This window comes from Schistocerca piceifrons, chromosome 8 (assembly GCF_021461385.2).
Source record: "Schistocerca piceifrons isolate TAMUIC-IGC-003096 chromosome 8, iqSchPice1.1, whole genome shotgun sequence".
Classification (NCBI taxonomy): domain Eukaryota; kingdom Metazoa; phylum Arthropoda; class Insecta; order Orthoptera; family Acrididae; genus Schistocerca; species Schistocerca piceifrons.
The window spans coordinates 328,106,894-328,128,100 of NC_060145.1; positions in this window are offsets into that span (position 1 = coordinate 328,106,894).

A 21,207-nucleotide genomic window follows, 5' to 3' on the forward strand; every position below is an offset into this window, starting at 1 on the left:
ATGGTTGGACGTAAAGTGGGATGCCGATACAGTAGGCGCTACGATGTCCGAAGTGTGCGGCCACAGCATTTACGATTACTTCTTTTTACTAATTTCCGTCGTGTGCACTCAACAGTTGTTTTGAATAGAAAACGCTGAACCAGGAAGGTATTTCCAGACGTTTTTCTTGCCTTTAACTCATATCTGATCTAGAGTACAGCGCTTTTTACCTTGCTGCACTACACTACTGGCCATTAAAATTGCTACACCAAGAAGAAATGCAGATGATAAACGGGTATTCATTGGACAAATATATTATGCTAGAACTGACATGTGATTACATTTTCACGCCATTTGAGTGCATAGATCCTGAGAAATCAGTACCCAGAACAACCACCTCTGGCCGTAATAACGGCCTTGATACGCCTGGGCAAGGGTCAAACAGAGCTTGGATGGTGTGTACAGGTACAGCTGCCCATGCAGCTTCAACACTATACCACAGTTCATCAAGAATAGTGACTGGCGTATTGTGACGAGCCAGTTGCTCGGCCACCATTGACCAGACGTTTTCAATTGGTGAGACATCTGGAGAATGTGCTGGCCAGGGCAGCAGTCGAACACTTTCTGTCTCCAGAAAGGCCTGTACAGGACCTGCAACATGCGGTCGTGCATTATCCTGCTGAAATGTAGGGTTTCACAGGGATCGAATGAAGGGTAGAGTCACGGGTTGTAACACATCTGAAATGTAACGTCCACTGTTCAAAGTGCCGTCAATGCGAACAAGAGGTGACCGTGACGTGTAACCAATGGCACCCCATACCATCACGCCGGTATAGCGATGACGAATACACGCGTCCAATTGCGTTCACCGCGATGTCGCCAAACACGGATGCGACCATCATGATGCTGTAAACAGGACCTGTATTCATCCGAAAAAATGTTTTGTCATTCGCGCACCCAGGTTCGTCGTTGAGTACACCATCGCAGGCGCTCCTGTCTGTGATGCAGCGTCAAGGGTAACCGCAGCCAAGGTCTCCTAGCTGATAGTCCATGCTGCTGTAAACGTCGTCGAACTGTTCGTGCAGATGGTTGTTGTCTTGCAAACGTCCCCATCTGTTGACTTTGGGATCGAGAAGTGGCTGCCCGATCCATTACAGCCATGTGGATAAGATGCCTGTCATCTCGCCTGCTAGTGATACAAGGCCGTTGGGATCCAGCACGGTGTTCCATATTACCCTCCTGAACCCACCGATTCCGTATTCTGCTAACAGTCATTGGATATCGACAACGCGAGCAGCAATGTCGCGATACGATAAACCGCAATCGCGATAGGCTACAATCCGATCTTTGTCAAAGTCGGAAACGTGATGGCACCCATTTCTCCTCCTTACATGAGGCATCACAACAACGTTTCACCAGGTAATGCCGGTCAACTGCTGTTTGAGTATGAGTGTCGTTTTGTAGCGTACTGAAGGACAGGCTCCAGGACACCCAAAAGAACCACACCCGGGCTATCCCAGAAGACTGTGCACATCACTTTGCCTGCAGACAGCTGTACTGAAATTGTTCTTTGACGGAGAATTCCCATGCCGCCATGCCATGGACTGTCTTTCGGATTCCGGCACGTAGTGGCGACACCACATCTTGTCTCCAGTGACGACGTTATTCAGAAAATTTTTGCCTTCAGCTTCATATTGGTCCAGCAGGTCCCAACAAATTTCCATTCGATAAATTTTTTGCTATTCTGTAATCATGCGCGGGATCCGTCTCGCACAGACTTTGCGATAACCAAGATGTTCCAACATTTTTTCCAAGGCATTACAGCTGATATTCAGCTTCGCACAATTGTAAGGTATCTGGTATAAGAATTCATTAGAAACAATAAATATTTTTTTCAAAATTGTACGACATACAATAACTGACTAGATTACAATGTTTTTAAGAGGTGGACGTAAAGTTCCCCGTCCCTTGGTATTGCGAGGTTTAAAGAGCTCCGTTCATCTATCAGAGGCGACCATATTTTATACACTTGCTCCACTAGTACTGGCACAGCTCGAGGCGGACACGGGGGCGCTGCCACAAGGCACTCTGTTTTGTTTGTTGCCACGTGATCCAGGGCTGGTACCAGTGCGTTAGTCAACAGTCGACGACAGTGTTGTAGATTGAAGTAAAAGCAGTCACAGAGGAGCTCCATACTCTCCAAAGGCTGTCTCAAATAGGCTCAAAGCTGTATAAAAATACAGCCATTTCCTAAGCACTGTTGTGAAAATTTCACGTGGTAAGGTTGTCTGTTATGCAGTTAACGAGCCGTATTTGCGTATTTCGCTTTACATTCAGCAATCTGCAAATTAGTTGAAGAAAACTGTTGTATGCCATTCGACATGGTAACGTAATCTATGGAGTCGATAGTACCCGCAGTTCGAGCCATTCTGTAACACGTTATTAAAATAAGTAAACTTGATTCCTTGTCGGTGTTCTGCTCCTTGACAGACGAGGAAATGACATTGTTCGTTCGTCAAAGATAGCTCAAGAAACACGACAGGTTGTATCTCGTTATGTTCATAACGTCATGATAGGCGACGGAAACTAATGCTACTACAACCTGGCCGAAGGAAGTGTCAGCCTGGCGGCAAGGTCGCGTTTTCGAACTGACTGTTGCTAAGTGCTAATGCAGTAAAACTACGTACAAATAACAGAAGAGGGACTGAGACAAGAAGAATGAACCAGTCATTTATCTATGACAGCGTGTATCCGTTTGCCAACAGTTTGTTTCGTTGCCTTTGGTACATGTAAGAATATTTGGTGCTTACAAATTTGCAGTCCTACACGTAAACGAAAATAATACCGACAATTGAATTGTTGTTCCAGAAACGACTGAGAAATCGAATAACGTGAATAACATCTGAAATCCGTTGTGTTTCGTTCGAAACGATGTGACAGCTTGTAGTAAATCCTTATTTCGCTGGTGTCATGACACTCCTTTATCTTTTTCAGGGCTGGTCGTATCTCACTATGTGCTCCTAATTCCACTAACTGCTACGCTTGCAGAGACTGCATATAAATGGTATAGTTCAGTTATGCAGAAGTAACGGAGTACTTTTAGTTACAGTGGTTTAGTCACTGTTCTCTCCTTTGAAGGAACAGAAGATTTAGAGCATTTATCGAAATAATCCAAGGCACGAACGAAATTCCTAGGAGATTAAAACAGTGAACTGTGTGCCAGATTGGGACGCGAACCTGGGACCCATCTGCGACGCGGTTTTATCTGCCAGGAAGTTTTTAATCAGGGCACACTCTGCTGCAGAGTGAAAATTCATTTGGAATCTCTGACACTTTATTTCTATATTAAAGAAAATAGAATGTTATGCATCATTTTAATAGATAGATTTTTTTGACTATGTTCACAAATGAACGCTTTAATTTCTCCAGTAATTATGACTTTAAAACCTCCAGAAAGATTTTATTCCAGTATAGCAACTTCGTATAATCTATTATTTCGGGACTGATTTCATCAAAATATGAGTACGTTATACGCGACAAGATATGTAAACGAATTAAACATTTTAAAAACCGTCTCATCTATTTATTATGAGATTAAATGTTCAAAATGATTTCTGTAGACACCAATGGACAACTGTAAACGAATAAACAGAGAAAGAAGGATAGACTGAAGTGTTGACGCCAGAATATCCACAGAATCGCACAGTGCGTCTCTTCTCTGTCTGGTACACCATGATTCTCCGTTGATGTGACAAGAGTAAAGTATGACTAAGGACACCAAAAAAGTTCAAGTCTAGCCTGCATGGTTACTAGAACTCGCTCAGGATCAAGGCAAACACTCCCCCCCCCCCCCTCCCTGTACATTCTAGACTAACTGGGTGAGGTATAATTGGCGGAAAAATTTAAAAAAAGATGGGGGTTGGGGTGCTGCCCTATTGGTCAGGTGATCTGGAACAGCAGGCATAGTTGCCAAATTTCCCAAGTGCATTTAGCCTAATTCATTTCCCAATTATCTTAATAGTTATACGAGGGTTATTCCGAAGGTGAGGAACGATCAGCCACGAAATGGAAAACATAGTGAAAATCCGATGACGTTTTGCACAGGTGTATTGGGCAGTGTCTCTAGTATGCCCGTCGGTCGCATTGCGTCGTTCTTTTTAGTTCGGAGCACACAGAGCACATAAAGATACCTAGAACAATAGTGTCTCCCACAAAGTACGAGGGCATGGTGAAAAATTTCGCCTGAAGCTATGCAGCCAACATTACATAACTGATGTGGGTTTTCTTATTCAAGACAATTCTCAGCCGCATTCTGCAGGGGCAATGAAGATCCTCCTGCATTGTTTTCAGTTGGAAATGTTTGATTACCCACAATATAGCCCGTAATTGTCTCCCGCTGAGTTTCATCTCTGCTTACATGAACTGCTGGCTATGAAGACAACATTCTGGCACAGACAACGAGCTGTATGCCAGCGTAGAGAATTGTCGGAAAGCACTGGTGGCTGCCTTCTATAACGAGGGTATTGAAAAGTTGGTACAACGCCACGACAAACGTCTAAGTCGGATCGGCTACTATGGAGATAAGTAGCTGGAAGTTGTAGCTAACTGTTGCAAATAAAACAGTTTTGATTTCTATTTCGCAACCTATCGTTTCTTACTTCCGAACAGACCTCGTAATTTATGACCTATCTTATCTTTATCAGTATAATTTATGACCCAGTATGGCGGCTAAGTACTATTAGAAGATGTCGTTACCTTAATTAGTTTAATTTATGAACAAGTACGCCTCCTACTTTTAAAACGTAACTGCCTTATATTTACTTCATCCTTATGTTAGTGGCTTTAATTTCTTAGACAAAATGGACACTGTACGCTATTTAAGCTTATCGTAATTGGCATAATTTATGATCTAAAAGTGAGTTGTCACAATCAAAACATGGCTACCTCTGTGTTTATGTCAATTTTATCTTAGTGGCTGTAATTTATGTCTCGATATTGCCACCAGATTCTTTTTCAAGGTACCCTTACCTTAATTAGTATAGCTTATTACACAATATGGTCTTGCAATCAAATATGTCTGCCTAAGAGGAGTCTCACACCACGATATTACAATGGACAAGTAAACCAGCAAGACATTAAGAAAATGTAAATCTGTTTATCTAGGAACGATTCTCCAGAAATGTCTATGTTAGAAAAACACAGTGCAGGTCACACACAATACGTCACCAAATTACTATGATATCCCATGCTTCTAAAGCACTCCGTCTTCAGGCCACAAGTGGCCCATTGGGACTATCCGACTGCCGTATCATCCTCAGATGAGGAAGCAGATAGGAGGGGCGTGTGGTCAGCACACCGCTCTCCCGGTCGTTATGATAGTTTTCTGTGACCGGAGCCGCTACTGTTCGGTCGAGTTGCTCCTCAAATAGCATCACGAGGCTGAGTGCACCCCGAAAAATGTCAACAGCGTATGGCGGACGGGACGGTCACCCATCCCAGTGCCGGCCAAGCCCAACAGCGCTTAATTTCGGTGATCTGACGGGAAACGGTAACGGTGTATCCACTGCGGCAAGGCCGTTGCCCCACCCCCCCCCAATGCTTCTACATTTAAAGAGTATCCCGTCGCTGTTGCCAGCCCACTTGTGCTGGTACCACCGCCACTGGGATGGAACAGGACCAATTACAACATGTTCATTATAGACAAAATTTGGGAGAGCCTCTGACTTTTCGTGCCATACATTGCTGCTGCTGCAGCTGCCGCCCTCCTCGTGGAACTGCCACTTTGAGTGACTGCACATCGAGAGCTACTGCCAGACAACTGGATAAATAGACATTAAGCACGACTCCAACCAGCAGCAGCAGCAAGAAGGTATAAGCCTCCCTTCCAGGCACCACACTATCCAGTCCTGCAGCTAAGCCTTCTGAGATGCTTCTGTACATATTGTCACAATTAAATGAGTAATGATGGTTCTGCCAAAGGCAATGCATTAGCGGACTGCATGCAGTCAGGGATGTTCTCGCATCGATCACTCTCAGATGTAATTCCCTTAAACTTCATCTTTTCTCGAGACGCCTAAAGTGCAATATTCCTCGTTTTAAAACAGTAGAAATTATGCTTTTCTAAATAACATCTTTACATACACAGAAAAATGGGATGAAATAACATGGTTTCCCGGACAACAATACTAAGATCGTGTGGAAGGGTAAGCCAAAGACTATGTTTTATTGTCCAAACATTTTAACTTCCAAAATGCTAACACTATCATAGCTATCAAAGAATTATAATCACACTAGTGTATTACAACAAGCAACCTGCGGGTCTTTTGTAGGAACTTGAATGAGAGTGCATGGAAAGAAAGACAATGTAATTTTCGCCAAACCATGTTAGATATTACAAAGCACCACATCAGTAAGCCATCATAAGTTCCAGAGCAATTTTAATATTTTAGTTTAGTGCACTAATATAGGTTTTTGGCAATCGGTACCATATACATCCTGCCATCTGAGCAATGCATATGCACGAACTTGGTACCCTGTTAGTTGCTCGTAACAGTGCACTGTGCAATACACTATCTGATCAAAAATAGTTGGACACCCAGCAGTAGACATTAATACAGAGTGTTTCTACCGACCGAAACGCTCGTCCTATGTGGATCGTCTAACACTACTTCTAATTCATGGTAATCACTCTAGTCCTATTACGGAAAGCAGTTACACTACTTTAAACTATCCAAAGTTCCTATAGCGTTAGGTATGGGCTTTACATCTGTCACTGTTCTATTATTTCAGTATTGGTAATTACAACAAAATCTACACTTTTTCATCTGTCTGGATTTTGGTACAGTGAGGATGGAAACTCCACAGATACTAGTGAATTCCTCTATTATGCCACCCTTCAGTTGCAGAATGATAAATTCTTCCATAATTGGTTGTAAGTGATGGCGAACTATATACAGTTTTCGATACACGGATGGTTTATCTTCCGTATTATCTTACCGGTACCACTGGTATCAGGCAATGAGGATTAAATAGGTCCTCGAAACTTACAAACGACAATCTGTCCATAGCTACTACCTTAGCTCCCTTTAAATGCTCTACTTCTTGCACATAACACAGCAATACTGACGGCCTGCTTCTGCGTATAGACCATACTTCATCCGTGTATCATATCTAAATTAACAGTTAACAATGCCTCAACCAAACTTATTTCATCGGCGCCAGAATTATGCGCACTGACAGGAACCCTACTGTCACCATCTGTATCCTGTACATGTCTGATACTTCCACATATATAACATCATAACGCGTCGGATACATTGTTCTTCTCTACTGGTTCTATTGAATACAACATCTCAACAGGAATCTCTATTCTATATCCTGTACATGTGTGATACTTCCACATATATAACATCATAAGCCATCGGATACTTTGTTCTTCTGTATTGGTTCTGTTGAATACATCTCAACAGGAATCTCTGTTGGTCCATCTTGGATAGCTGGTTAAGTAACTGACAATGTCAATGAAATTCTTCAATAGCCGTGTGACTTAAGATTTTATTTTATTTTATTTTGAAGGCTACCAGTTCCAGCATTTCACTGCGCCATCTTCAGGTCCCATGTACATCTCTCCAAATAAGCGAAAATGTCATATAGTGCCGTAAATCCCTGGATGTTGTGAATTTAATCGTTTCATTAGTGCTTCATTCGAATACTTGATGGCAGCTTGAGTTGCTACTGTGAATTCAATTGTCTCACTAGTGCTTCATTCCAAGACTTAATAGCAACTCAAGCTGCTATCAAATATTCGAATGAAGCTCTAATGACACGATTAAATTCACAACGTCCAGGGATTTGCGGCACTATATGACATTTTCGTTTATTTCGAGATGGCATAGTGAAATGCTGAAACTGGTATCCTTCAAAATAAGATAAAATAACATATTAAGTCACACGGCTGTTGGAGAATTTCATTGACATTGACAATTTCTCAACAGGAAGTTCTATCCCGATACTCATAAAAAGTAATTTCGAGCTGCCTTATGGCAATTTATCATATGAGTCTAGCTTTAGTGAGTCTTATGTACAATTTAACTGGTTTGTTCTTCTTAGTGGACAAATCTCGCTGCAGTAGGTCACATTCGACAATTTTTCACTGGAACAATGTTCTACCGTTCGTCACTGAAGCTCAATTTTAGCATTATGATTATGCAAAATATCAAGGATTGTACAGTACCTTCCCCGACACGGGACACGACATCCACATTCTCCAGGAACAGTTTTATCCTAACCTGAAAACTCATTGATGCTGAACCTAGTGATCCTACACCACTACCCAATACCCTCGTAATCTATAAGATGGAGAATTCTAATACTTTTTGCCCAAGAGGTCCAGACTTCCCACTGACACATGTGCCCATGTATCCATTAAAATTTTGCTATGTACAACGCCTACTAAACAACGCTGGTGGATTTGGAGTGAGTTCTCATTGAGATTTAACTCTTGATTATTTTACCTTTACTCATTTCGTTTAATCCTTCTGCAACCATTCCACTGATGCCCGGGCCGGCCGGTGTGGTCGAGCGTTTCTAGGCGCGTCAGTCTGGAACAGCGCGACCGCTACGATCGCAGGTTCGAATCCCGCCTCGGGCATGGATGTGTGTGATGTCTTTATGTTAGTTAGGTTTAAGTAGTTCTAAGTTCTAGGGGACTGATGACCTCAGCTGTTAAGTCCCATAGTGCTCAGAGCCATTTTGAACCACTGATGCCCAAGCAAGTCCCGTTTGCTACATTGTGGTTGGAGGTGCTGCCTCTAGATGTAGAGAAGACACTTATGTCACTTAATTTTCAGGTTATTTTTTATATCAGCTCAAGCTCCATAGCTAACCTGACGGCAGCAGCCAGGATCTTCAGGATTAGCTGCCTGTATCATCCATGACATATCAGGTGGCAGTTCTATTATAAAAGCATCTAATGCACTATTCATACCTCCTGTAGAATTATATTATATTCATTTCCCTTGTTCTGGTAACAAAACTTTCTGTGCTGACTTCCCAATGATTCTACAGACTTTCTACTGACTTTGTGATAGCCCACCCAGCTGTATATATAGCGCTGAAAGAGACACTCTTTTGCTTGCACAAATGTAAGCATGTTCCTTAAACCAACGTAATGTATATAACTGTGATCCACGATCAGAGAACTGTAATTATATGCATGTATTATGCCAAGTAACATACGGGTGTTTTTGTTTTGTATGCATGGAATTACTCTACAGCCCTACTTAGGGAGGAAACATAGTGGTGTATCAGCCTCGATGTCTTTCTAATGTGCGATGTCACTCCCAAATGATGATTATATTCCACCCAGGAAAATGTATAGAACAACCAAAGCAAAAAAAAAAAAAAAAAAAAACAAGGTAACCGGCTGCCAACTTTTAATATCAAAAGTTACCGTATCGAGGGTGTCACTATAACGTATATAAGACATTGATGTAGGTTTTAGCAGTACTAAGACGAGTTTTTCAGTAAAATAATACATATAATGGTAGACACGGAAATAACATTGATTATTTTGGTACAAACATCAAATGAGTTTTTCGGTCACGATCAGAAATCTGTACTTGAGTATTACGATAAGCAACCTGCTCATGTATAAATAACATATGTTCATACCGGAGGGGATGTGTCATGGCATGATAGCCAGTAAAACAACGTGAAAATATTTTGGTGGTCCCTTCCAACAAAGGGAGAAATTGTCATCGTAATACAATAAGAGAAATAAAGGCCGGCATCAAAAGACTTAGGACTCCTTTTATTCTGATGTGCTTTTCAAGTATGGATTGAGAGAGAAATACACTGTGGGATCTATGCCCGGTACATGCATGTGAACTGCAGAGTAATTTGCTACAACAGTTTGGCTGCAACATAGCGACATATGAAGTAAATTGTCACAATTTTGGTTTCTGACCTGTAACAGAGAATACTATAGGAAATCCTATAAGATTCTATTATTTGAGGCAGTTTTGACACAAAATTTGTATCTTTCAGTAAACTGTCACTGATTTCAACACAGAAATCGGTAGTTTCGTCTTAGAATTTCAAACGTCTATGGCTTTAGAAATATTCTGCATTCTGACAGGAATCGTTCAGTTAGGTATATACAAAGTACGTGAGAAATAGCGTCGCTTTCTAATAGTTATGCATTCCAACGCAACGTGCAGCAGTTGGAGGATGAGGATGAGGAGGAGGAGGAGGAGATTAGGTTTTAACGTCCAGTCGACAACGAGGTCGTTAGAGACCGAGCACCGGCTCGGATTAAGAATGGATTCAAAAGGAAATCAGCAGTACCCTTGTCAAAGGAACCATCCCGCCATTTGCCTTAAGCAATTTAGGGAAAGCACGGAAAACCTAAATCATGATGTCCGGAAGCGGGTTTGAACCGTCGTCCTCCCGAATGCGAGCAGTTGGAGATGTTTGCTGTGGCAGGGTGACCACTCCTGGCTCCTAGCGCACAACTACGCTCTCTGGCTGGAGTGCTCAGAGAGCGGCTGTCATTGATAGAGGAATAGCTGTCACACCGCGGCTCTGCATGGTGTGTCTGCTGGCGTGGTACTTGGTGCTCTATGGTTTGCATCCAAGTGGTTGGCGTAGGATTCACTGACTGTTTCTCGACCATTCCACACTCGAATAGCACACGAGAAAAAAAAAATTCCTAAAACTCATGGCGTAAGCTCTGAGTTATTTTATCCTATTATGCATTTCTCCCTGTGCAGGAGAGGACCAACAAAATATTTTTGCACTGTTTTACTGATTCTCATCACATGACACTCTCTGTCTTGTATATACAGAAGTTATTTCCACATGAGCACATTGCTTACTGCGATACACAAGTATGATTACAGATTTCTGATTGTAGACAGAAATTTAATTCCAAAATGAGATTTTCATTCTGTAGCGGAGTGTGCGCTGATATGAAACTTCCTGGCAGATTAAAACTGTGTGCCGGACCGAGACTCGAACTAGGGACCAGCTCTTCTGCAGGTTCGCAGAAGAGTTTCTGTCAAGTTTGGAAAGTAGGAGACGAGGTACTGGCAGAAATAAAACTGTGAGAACGGGGCCTGAGTCGTGCTTGGGTAGCTCTGATGGTGGAGCAGTTGCCAGCGTAAGGCAAAGGTACCCAGTTCGAGTCTCGGTCCGGCACACAGTTTTAATCTGCCAGGAAGTTTCAGAAATTTAATTGATTTTTCTACCAAGCTAATGGATTTTGTTACGGCATGTAAATTGTATGTATTAATTTGTCGAAAAATTCATTTTAGTTCTTCTAAAACCAATATCAACGTCACCAATTTATTTAGTGACCTCCCGACATTAACAGTTGGCTGGCATTACCTTGTTTTTTACTCAGTTATTCTACACCGATGCGTGTGTGGAACATAATATTCTTTTGGGAGTCGTATCTCACATTAAAAAGACAGCGGCGCTGATATGCTACTAGATTTCCTCCCTGCGCAAAAACGAAACACACTCATGTTACTTGCCGTAACATATGCATACGACTACAGATCCATGACCACGGATCGCAATCATACGTATTCTGATGCGTTAAGGAATGTGCTTACATTCGCGCAACTAAAAGAGGATCTCGTACAGCGATATAAGAAGCAGAATAGTTCAAGATTATCTCGGGAACATTTGAGTGGTGTATCATAGAGGCAGAAAGAACCAGTCTGCCGAAAAGACGGACATAGCATGGGCAGGATCTGCACTGTATGATGCATGCTTCCAAACCTCCCAAGGAAAACGCGTATGTAAAGCTTGTGTTGTGTGCGCCCTTGTGGCGTGTTGCATTCTCCTGCACAAGAATAACGCGCTTGCTTAATTTTCCACGCCTCTTGTTTCCTATCGCGTTGCATAGGAATGTCAGTGTTACCTAATATGAATTAGCGTTGATGATTGTCCCCTTTACCATAAACGATGTGTAAATAACTCCCTCACAGTCGAAGAAAACAGTGGCCATTACCTGCTGATAGCGCAATTTTGCATTTCCTCCAGGGAGGTGAAGGGATGTCACCTGTCCATAGACGCTCTCTTTACTGCAGGTACTGCAGGTGTGATATGACGGACCCATGCGTCATCGCCGGTAATGATGCGACTTAGGAAATGACTGCTTTCAACAAGGGATGTCCAGAGACGTCATAGGCCTTGAGCTTGTGTGTGTAGGAGTAAGTGACGACGACCGCAAAACCCAGCGTGAGCTAAATTTCCAATACCGTAGACGATCTTGGAGGATGGAATGGGCGCTTCCTATTGAGATATACATATACTGAGGAATGTCCGAGATTGTCATCAGGAATTGCTGTGAATTAGTCCCTAGATTGCCAGGGTAATTTCGTCTGTGGTTGATGTCGATGGCTTTGCTTCCCGGCCAGCACCACCCATTCTTTACGGCTGTGGTCAAATTGTTGGCTCCATTTCGCTGTGCTTGGTCACGACTTTGCATTTGGTTCACATACCGCCAGAATTTCACGGTGAACCTGGGTGCAGTTTAGACACTTTACCACCAAGAATAGTGCTCACCAGCGTCTCACACACACACTGTGATGGATCTGTTAACCGGACTGCAAGAGAACTGTGCCTGCAGGAAGCCCGGAACATGTACTAGATTCTGACAACGCGCCAGTCTTGTTGCTCAGTGGTCTTAGCGCGGTAGCACATGCGTACCTTACTTTCTGTATGTCCTATGTAATAAGGCTGAGTGGATATGATATACAATGAGCCAATATGTCGAGTTTAGCGACCTATAGCCTTTCTCTGACGATTCCAGCGGAGGGATACTACAATGCAGGGAAAAAATATGCGGGGATGGTTTCTTTGAAAGAGCACGGCCGACTTCCTTCCCCATCCTTCCCTAATCTGATGGGACCGATGACCTCTCCCACATCAACCAACCAACCATATTATGCTTTAGACACAGTAGATGTTAGTAACTACAAAAGCACATACAGTAACAACATCCAACGTGTTTGTATATATAAACAAAGCTTATGGTCAAAGAGCTTAGGTTTAAGAACTACAGAGATTTCACACATACCTACAAATCACAGATATTAGATTATGAAAGTGAAATTGTTACATGATTCCGAAACCGCACCGTCATTTACAATGTATAGAACTGTTACTGGTAAGTTATTTAAGGTTATGATCACTGACAATTTTTCCTTCGTTAGTTGTGAAAGGGCAATGTGTGACAGTTTTCTTTTTTAAAAAAATCGTTAAAGTTACATAGAAATGACCTGTTTGCTGGTTTGGTAGGAATCCTTGGAGATATTTACGTTAATCACATAGAAAATCAAGTCTTCAGGTCGGAATATTTGTCTAGATATAAAATAATTTATTAGAAAAGGTGTGTTATAGATGGCATCATCCCGTACAATGATATGTATGTATGTATTGAACTGGGGCCTAGAAACGACGGAGACGCTTCGTCGCCACTGTAGCCCTCAGTGGTTCACAACCCCAGAAGAGGCTACAGCAGTCTACTCACCCCACCACCGCCCCACACCGAACCCAGGGTTATTGTGCGGTTCGGTCCCCAGTGGTCCATATTGTTGTACACACCGGTACCTCTCATACACAGTAGCACGTCCTCTTGCATTGATGCATGCCTGTATTCGTCGTGGCATACTATCCACAAGTTCATCAAGGCACTGTTGGTCCAGATTGTCCCCCTCCATAACGGCGATTCGGCGTAGATTCCTCAGAGTGGTTGGTGGTTCACGTCATCCATAAAAACCCCTTTTCAATCTATCCCAGGCGTGTTCGATAGGGTTAATGTCTGGAGAACACGCTGGCCACTCTAGTCGAGCGATGTCGTTATCCTGAAGAAAGTCATTCACAAGATGTGCACGACGGGGGCGTGAATTGTCGTCCATGAAGACGAATGCCTCGCTAATATGCTGCCGATATGGTTCCATGACCACCAGCGGTGTACGTCGGCCCCACATAATGCTACCTCCAAAACAGCATGGAACCTCCACCTTGCTGCACTCTCTGGACAGTGTGTCTAAGGCGTTCAGCCTGCCCGGGCTGCCTCCAAAAACGTCTCCTACGATTGTCTGGTTGAAAGCATAACCGACACTCATCGGTGGAGAGAGCATGATGCCAGTCCTGAGCGGTCCATTCGGCATGTTGTTGGGCCCATCTGTACCGCGCTGCATGGTGTCTTGGTTTCAAAGATGGACCTCGCCATGGACGTCGGGAGTAAAGTTGCGCATCATGCAGCCTATTGCGCATAGTCTGAGTCGTAACACGACGTCCTGTGGCTGCGCGAAAAGCATTATTCAACATTGTGACGTTCCTGTCAGGTTCCTCCGAGCCTTAATCCGTAGGCAGCGGTCATCCACTGCAGTAGTAGCCCCTGGGTCGGCCTGAACGAGGCATGTCATCGACAGTTCCTGTCCCTCTGTATACCCTCCATGTCCGAACAACATCGCTCTGGTTTACTCCGAGGTGCCTGGACACCTCCCTTTTTGAGGGCCCTTCCTGGCACAAACTAACATTGCGGACGCAATGGAACCGCGGTATTGACTGTCCAGGCGTAGTAGAACTACAGAGAACACGAGCCGTGTAGCTCCTTCCTGGTGGAATGACTGGAACTGATCGGCTATCAGACCCCTCCGTCTAACATGCACTGCTCATGCATGGTTGTTTACATCTTTGGACGGGTTTAGTGACATCTCTGTGCAGTTCAAAATGGTTCAAATGGATCTGAGCACTATGGGAATTAACTTCGGAGGTCATCAGTCCCCTATAACTTAGAACTACTTAAACCTAACTAACCTAAGGACATCACACACATCCATGCCCGAGGCAGGATTAGAACCTGCGACTGTAGCGGTCGCGCGGTTCCAGACTGTAGCGCCTAGAACCGCTCGACCACTTCGGCCGGCTCTCTGAGCAGTAAAAGGGACTGTGTCTGTAATACAGTATCGACAGTCAATGTCTATCTTCAGGAGTTCTGGGAACCGGCGTCATGCAAGACTTTTTTGATGTGTGTATAAATTGACAGTAAGCATTGTACATTTTATAAATTACAGTATGTTTTCATAATCATGTAAAAATTTCCTTTTAATAATCTGTAATATTTGTTACATTTCTCTATGTGTAACATATCTTTATTTCTTAGACCTAAACTCTTTGACTATAACCACTGTATTTCTACGTAAACACGTTGCATGGCAGCGGTTATTATTCTAGATCATATAAAGGTACAGTCATGGATTTCAGCTGTTTCTGTTGTGGATAAATTTCCCTTAAGTCGCACATGTTGTCCCGCGCCAGGACCATTAAGCAAGAAGAGTGACACTGTCAGAAGAGAACAGATGTTCTGGGTGTCCTGCAGACGCAGTTCTCCCGCTGGGTCAGTATGATTCATGTGGGCGAAACATCTAAATAATACACAGGTTCGCAGTGAAATTCTGGCGTTATACGGACCAAATGCAACGTCGTGTGTAGGCGAAGTGAAATTCTGTCGACAATTGGACCAAAGTCGCACGGATGTGGGTGATGCTGACCGGGAAGCCAGTTACTGCGCCAAGCGACGTCCATCTTTTCGGCTGGATATAGAGGTAAATATATTTTCGTAAGGTTCACACAGCAGACCCCGAATGTTTCCGTGAGCAAACAGCGGGTTGCTGTCGCCGAGGAAATGAACGATTGGTAGAGCATTCCGACCGTTGTTTACCGAGGCTTGAAGACTGTAGTGTGACGGTGGCACGTAAAGTGCCCTCCGCCACACACCGTTGGGTGGCTTGCGGAGTATAAATGTAGATGTAGATGTAGATGTAGTGTTATGTATCCTTGTCACTTTTAAGTGAAGTGCAGCACTGAATAAAAATTGCTCGGCTTTCCATAATAATGTGTAACTCACTTTCCGAACTGGAATCTACATCTACATCTACATCTACATTTATACTCCGCAAGCCATCTAACGGTGTGTGGCGGAGGGCACTTTACGTGCCACTGTCATTACCTCCCTTTTCTATTCCAGTCGCGTATGGTTCGCGGGAAGAACGACTGTCTGAAAGCCTCCGTGCGCGCTCGAATCTCTCTAATTTTACATTCGTGATCTCCTCGGGAGGTATAAGTAGCGGGAAGCAATATATTCGATACCTCATCCAGAAACGCACCCCGTCGAAACCTGGCGAGCGAGCTACACCGCGATGCAGAGCGCCTCTCTTGCAGAGTCTGCCACTTGAGTTTGCTAAACATCTCCGTAACGCTATCACGGTTACCAAATAACCCTGTGACGAAACGCGCCGCTCTTCTTTGGATCTTCTCTATCTCCTCCGTCAACCCGATCTGGTACGGATCCCAAGCTGATGAGCAATGCTCAAGTATAGGTCGAACGAGTGTTTTGTAAGCCACCTCCTTTGTTGATGGACTACATTTTCTAAGGACTCTCCCAATGAATTTCAACCTGGCACCCGCATCACCAACAATTAATTTTATATGATCATTCCACTTCAAATCGTTCCGCACGCATACTCCCAGATATTTTACAGAGGTAACTGCTACCAGTGTTTGTTCCGCTGCCATATAATCACACAATAAAGGATCCTTCTTTCTATGTATTCGCAATACATTACATTTGTCTATGTTAAGGGTCAGTTGCCACTCCCTGCACCAAGTGCGTATCCGCTGCAGATCTTCCTACATTTCGCTGCAATTTTCTAATGCTGCAACTTCTCTCTATACTACAGCATCATCCGCGAAAAGCCGTGTGGAACTTCCGACACTATCTACTAGGTCATTTATATATATTGTGAAAAGCAATGGTCCCCTAACACTCTCCTGTGGCACGCCAGAGGTTACCTAAATGTCTGTAGACGTCTCTCCATTGATAACAAGATGCTGTGTTCTGTTTGCTAAAAGCTGGTCTGATATTCCGTAGGCTCTTACTTTGTTTATCAGGCGACAGTGCGAAACTGTATCGAATGCCTTTCGGAAGTCAAGGAAAATAGCATCTACCTGGGAGCCTGTATCTAATATTTTCTAGGTCTCATGAACAAACAAAGCGAGTTGGGTCTCACACGATCGCTGTTTCCGGAATCCATGTTGATTCCTACAGAGTAGATTCTGAGTTTCCAAAAACGACATGATACGCGAGCAAAAAACATGTTCTAAAATTCTACAACAGATCGACGTCAGAGATATAGGTCTATAGTTTTGCACATTTGCTCGACGATTCTTAAGGACTGAGACTACCTGTGCTCTTTTTCAATCATTTGGAACCTTCCGTTCCTCTAGAGACTTGCGGTACACGGCTGTTAGAAGGGGGGCAAGTTCTTTTGCGTACTCTGTGTAGAATCGAATTGGTATCCCGTCAGGTCCAGTGGACTTTCCTCTGTTGAGTGATTCCAGTTGCTTTTCTATTCCTTGGACACTTATTTCGATGTCAGCCATTTTTTCGTTTGTTCGAGGATTTAGAGATGGAACTGCCGCGCAGTCTTCCTCTGTGAAACAGCTTTGGAAAAAGGTGTTTAGTATTTCAGCTTTACGCGTGTCATCCTCTGTTTCAATGCCATCATCATCCCGGAGTGTCTGGACATGCTGTTTCGAGCCACTTACTGATTTAACGTAAGACCAGAACTTCCTAGGGTTTTCTGTCAAGTCGGTACATAGAATTTTACTTTCGAATTCACTGAACGCTTCACGCATAGCCCTCCTTACGCTAACTTTGACATCGTTTAGCCTCTGTTTGTCTGAGAGGTTTTGGCTGCGTTTAAACTTGGAGTGAAGCTCTCTTTGCTTTCGCAGTAGTTTCCTAACTTTGTTGTTGAACCACGGTGCGTTTTTCCCGTCCCTCACAGTTTTACTCGGCACGTACCTGTCTAAAACGCATTTTACGATTGCCTTGAACTTTTTCCATAAACACTCAACATAGCCAGTGTCGGAACAGAAATTTTCGTTTTGATCTGTTAGGTAGTCTGAAATCTGCCTTCTATTACTCTTGCTAAACAGATAAACCTTCCTCCCTTTTCTTAAATATTCCTATTAACTTCCATATTCAGGGATGCTGCAACGGCCTTATGATCACTGATTCCCTGTTCTGCACTTACAGAGTCGAAAAGTTCGGGTCTGTTTGTTATCAGTAGGTCCAAGATGTTATCTCCAAGAGTCGGTTCTCTGTTTAATTGCTCGAGGTAATTTTCGGATAGTGCACTCAGTATAATGTCACTCGATGCTCTGTCCCTACCACCCGTCCTAAACATCTGAGTGTCCCGTTCTATATCTGGTAAATTGAAATCTCCACCTAAGACTATAACATGCTGAGAAAATTTATGTGAAATATATTCCAAATTTTCTCTCAGTTGTTCTGCCACTAATGCTGCTGAGTCGGGAGGTCGGTAAAAGGAGCCAACTATTAACCTAGCTCGGTTGTTGAGTGTAGCCTCCACCCATAATAATTCACAGGAACTATCCACTTCTACTTCACTGCAGGATAAACTACTACTAACAGCGACAAACACGCCACCACCGGTTGCATGCCATCTATCCTTTCTAAACGCCGTCTGTACCTTTGTAAAAATTTCGGCAGAATTTATCTCTGGCTTCAGCCAGCTTTCTGTACCTATAACGATTTCAGCTTCGGTGCTTTCTATCAGCACTTGAAGTTCCGGTACTTTATCAATGCAGGTTCGACAGTTTACAATTACAATACCGCATGTCCTGACTTTGCCCCGCACCCTTTGAGGCTGTTGCCCTTTCTGTACTTGCCCTAGGCCATCTAACCTAAAAAACCGCCCAGTCCACGCCACACAACCCCTGCTACCCGTGTAGCCGCTTGCTGCGTGTAGTGGACTCCTGACCTATCCAGCGGAACCCGAAATCTTACCACCCTATGGCGCAAGTCGAGGAATCTGCAGCCCACACAGTTGCAGAACCGTCTCAGCCTCTGATTCAGACCCTCCACTCGGCTCTGTACCAAAGGTCCGCAGTCAGTCCTGTCGACGATGCTGCAGATGGCTTTCATCCCGCTAGCGAGACTGGCAGTCTTCACCAAATCAGATAGCCGCTGGAAGCCAGAGAGGATTTCCTCCGATCCATAGCGACACACATCATTGGTGTCGACATGAGCGACCACCTGCAGATGGGTGCACCCTGTACCCTTCATGGCATCCGGAAGGACCCTTTCCACATCTGGAATGACTCCCCCCGGTATGCACACGGAGTGCACATTGGTTTTCTTCCCCTCTCTTGCTGCCATATCCCTAAGGGGCCCCATTACGCGCCTGACGTTGGAGCTCCCAACTACCAGTAAGCCCACCCTCTGCGACCGCCCGGATCTTGCAGACTGAGGGGCAACCTCTGGAACAGCACAAGCAGCCATGTCCGGCCGAAGATCAGTATCAGCCTGAGACAGAGCCTGAAACCAGTTCGTCAGACAAACTGGAGAGGCTTTCCGTTTCGCCCCCTGCCACACCTCGAGACGACCTCCCACTCTACTATAGGTGAGGGATCAGCGTCAATGTGGGCAGTATCCCGGGCAGCTACAGTCGTAGTCCGATCGGGGGATGCGTGGGACGAGCTGGCTGTCCCCGACAAACCCCCATCCAGACCCCCACAGTGATGCCCATTGGCAACAGCCTCAAGCTGTGTGACCGAAGCCAACACTGCCTGAAGCTGGGAGCGAAGGGATGCCAACTCAGCCTGCATCCGAACACAGCAGTTGCAGTCTTTCGCCCCCTGCCACACCTCGAGACGACCTCCCACTCTACCATAGGTGAGGGATCAGCCTCAATGTGGGCAGTATCCCGGGCAGCCACAGTCGTAGTTCGATCGGGGGATGCGTGGGACGAGCTGGCCGTCCCCGAGAAACCCCCGTCCGGACCCCCACAGTAATGCCCATTGGCAACAGCCTCAAGCTGTGTGACCGAAGCCAACACTGCCTGAAGCTGGGAGCGAAGGGATGCCAACTCAGCCTGCATCCGAACACAGCAGTTGCAGTCCCTATCCATGCTAAAAACTGTTGTGCAAAGAACGTCTGAACTAATCTACAGAGAGCACAAACAATTCGACACAAAATTTAAACGGTTATTAAAATACAAGACTGCCTAATAGATGCAATAATGCTGCTACTTGCGCACTGCTGACACACTGCTCGGCGGCGGAAGGAGACTACGCGATTTTACACTATTCAGGTACTAAAACGCTATGCTACACTCTCAAATACTTTAATACGCCCGAAATTTATGAATTAAACAATGCAAGTACCAAAAACACGCAAAGGAATTAAGAATTAAACTATGTAACAAATAAGTGAGCTAAAAGTTTACGACTTGCTGCTGCAGCTGCTTATCCAACGGCGGCAGGGAGCACACATCGCATAGCTTTCCCAAATTTGAAGCATCAGGAGACGCGATAGTCTTTACAACCTTTCGCCGGGTCCTGGTAAGTGCAGAATAATGCGCTGAGAGAAGCGTCGATATGCAGTACTTCTTCCAGAAAATTAGTGATGCAGCACCAGTGTCACTGCTACGACGCAATTTGGTCCAAAAGATACAAAAATTGTCGAAACAGCTAATTACTTATAATTTCTTAGACTTTGTCGGCGATTCTTTGCCACCTTATAGAATAGGGTGTACTGCCGGTGGCCCGCGTCTTCCCAACACCACACTTCGAGTCATAGCCCGTGGTCTTTATCAGGTTCTTCCTGAGACGCTTTGCTGACCGAGTTCCAAATTTGTGCCTGAGCGGCGCTTGGTATACACTATGTCGTCAGCAGCCTCTGTGGCTGATGGAGACGCCGAGTTATGACGTCGAAATATCGTGTTGGAAGGACGTGGACCACCTACGCTGCGAAATGATAACGAATAGCCGGGAAAGTCTAAGAAATTATATTGCAGGACTCTACAGTGGGGAAGTGTGCATGGAGATGAAGCTATTGGACAAGCTACGACAGCACGAAGAGATGCAGAGAAGGAGACATCGTGCCCGTATTTGCCAAAATTAAGTAGTGTGCCAGTACTGTTCTGGTATGGGAAACGATCAGTGACATGCGAGTGGATGTCACCTGCAGTGAGCTACTACATCTTATCTTGGCAAACAACTTAGCAACAGAGGACTGTGGCGCGGCAGTCGGTATGTCAAGGTTACTGACACTCTCTGACTGAAACAGCTCGACAACGGAGTTAAAACATCTACAATGAGTGTTCTTGGGACATCCGT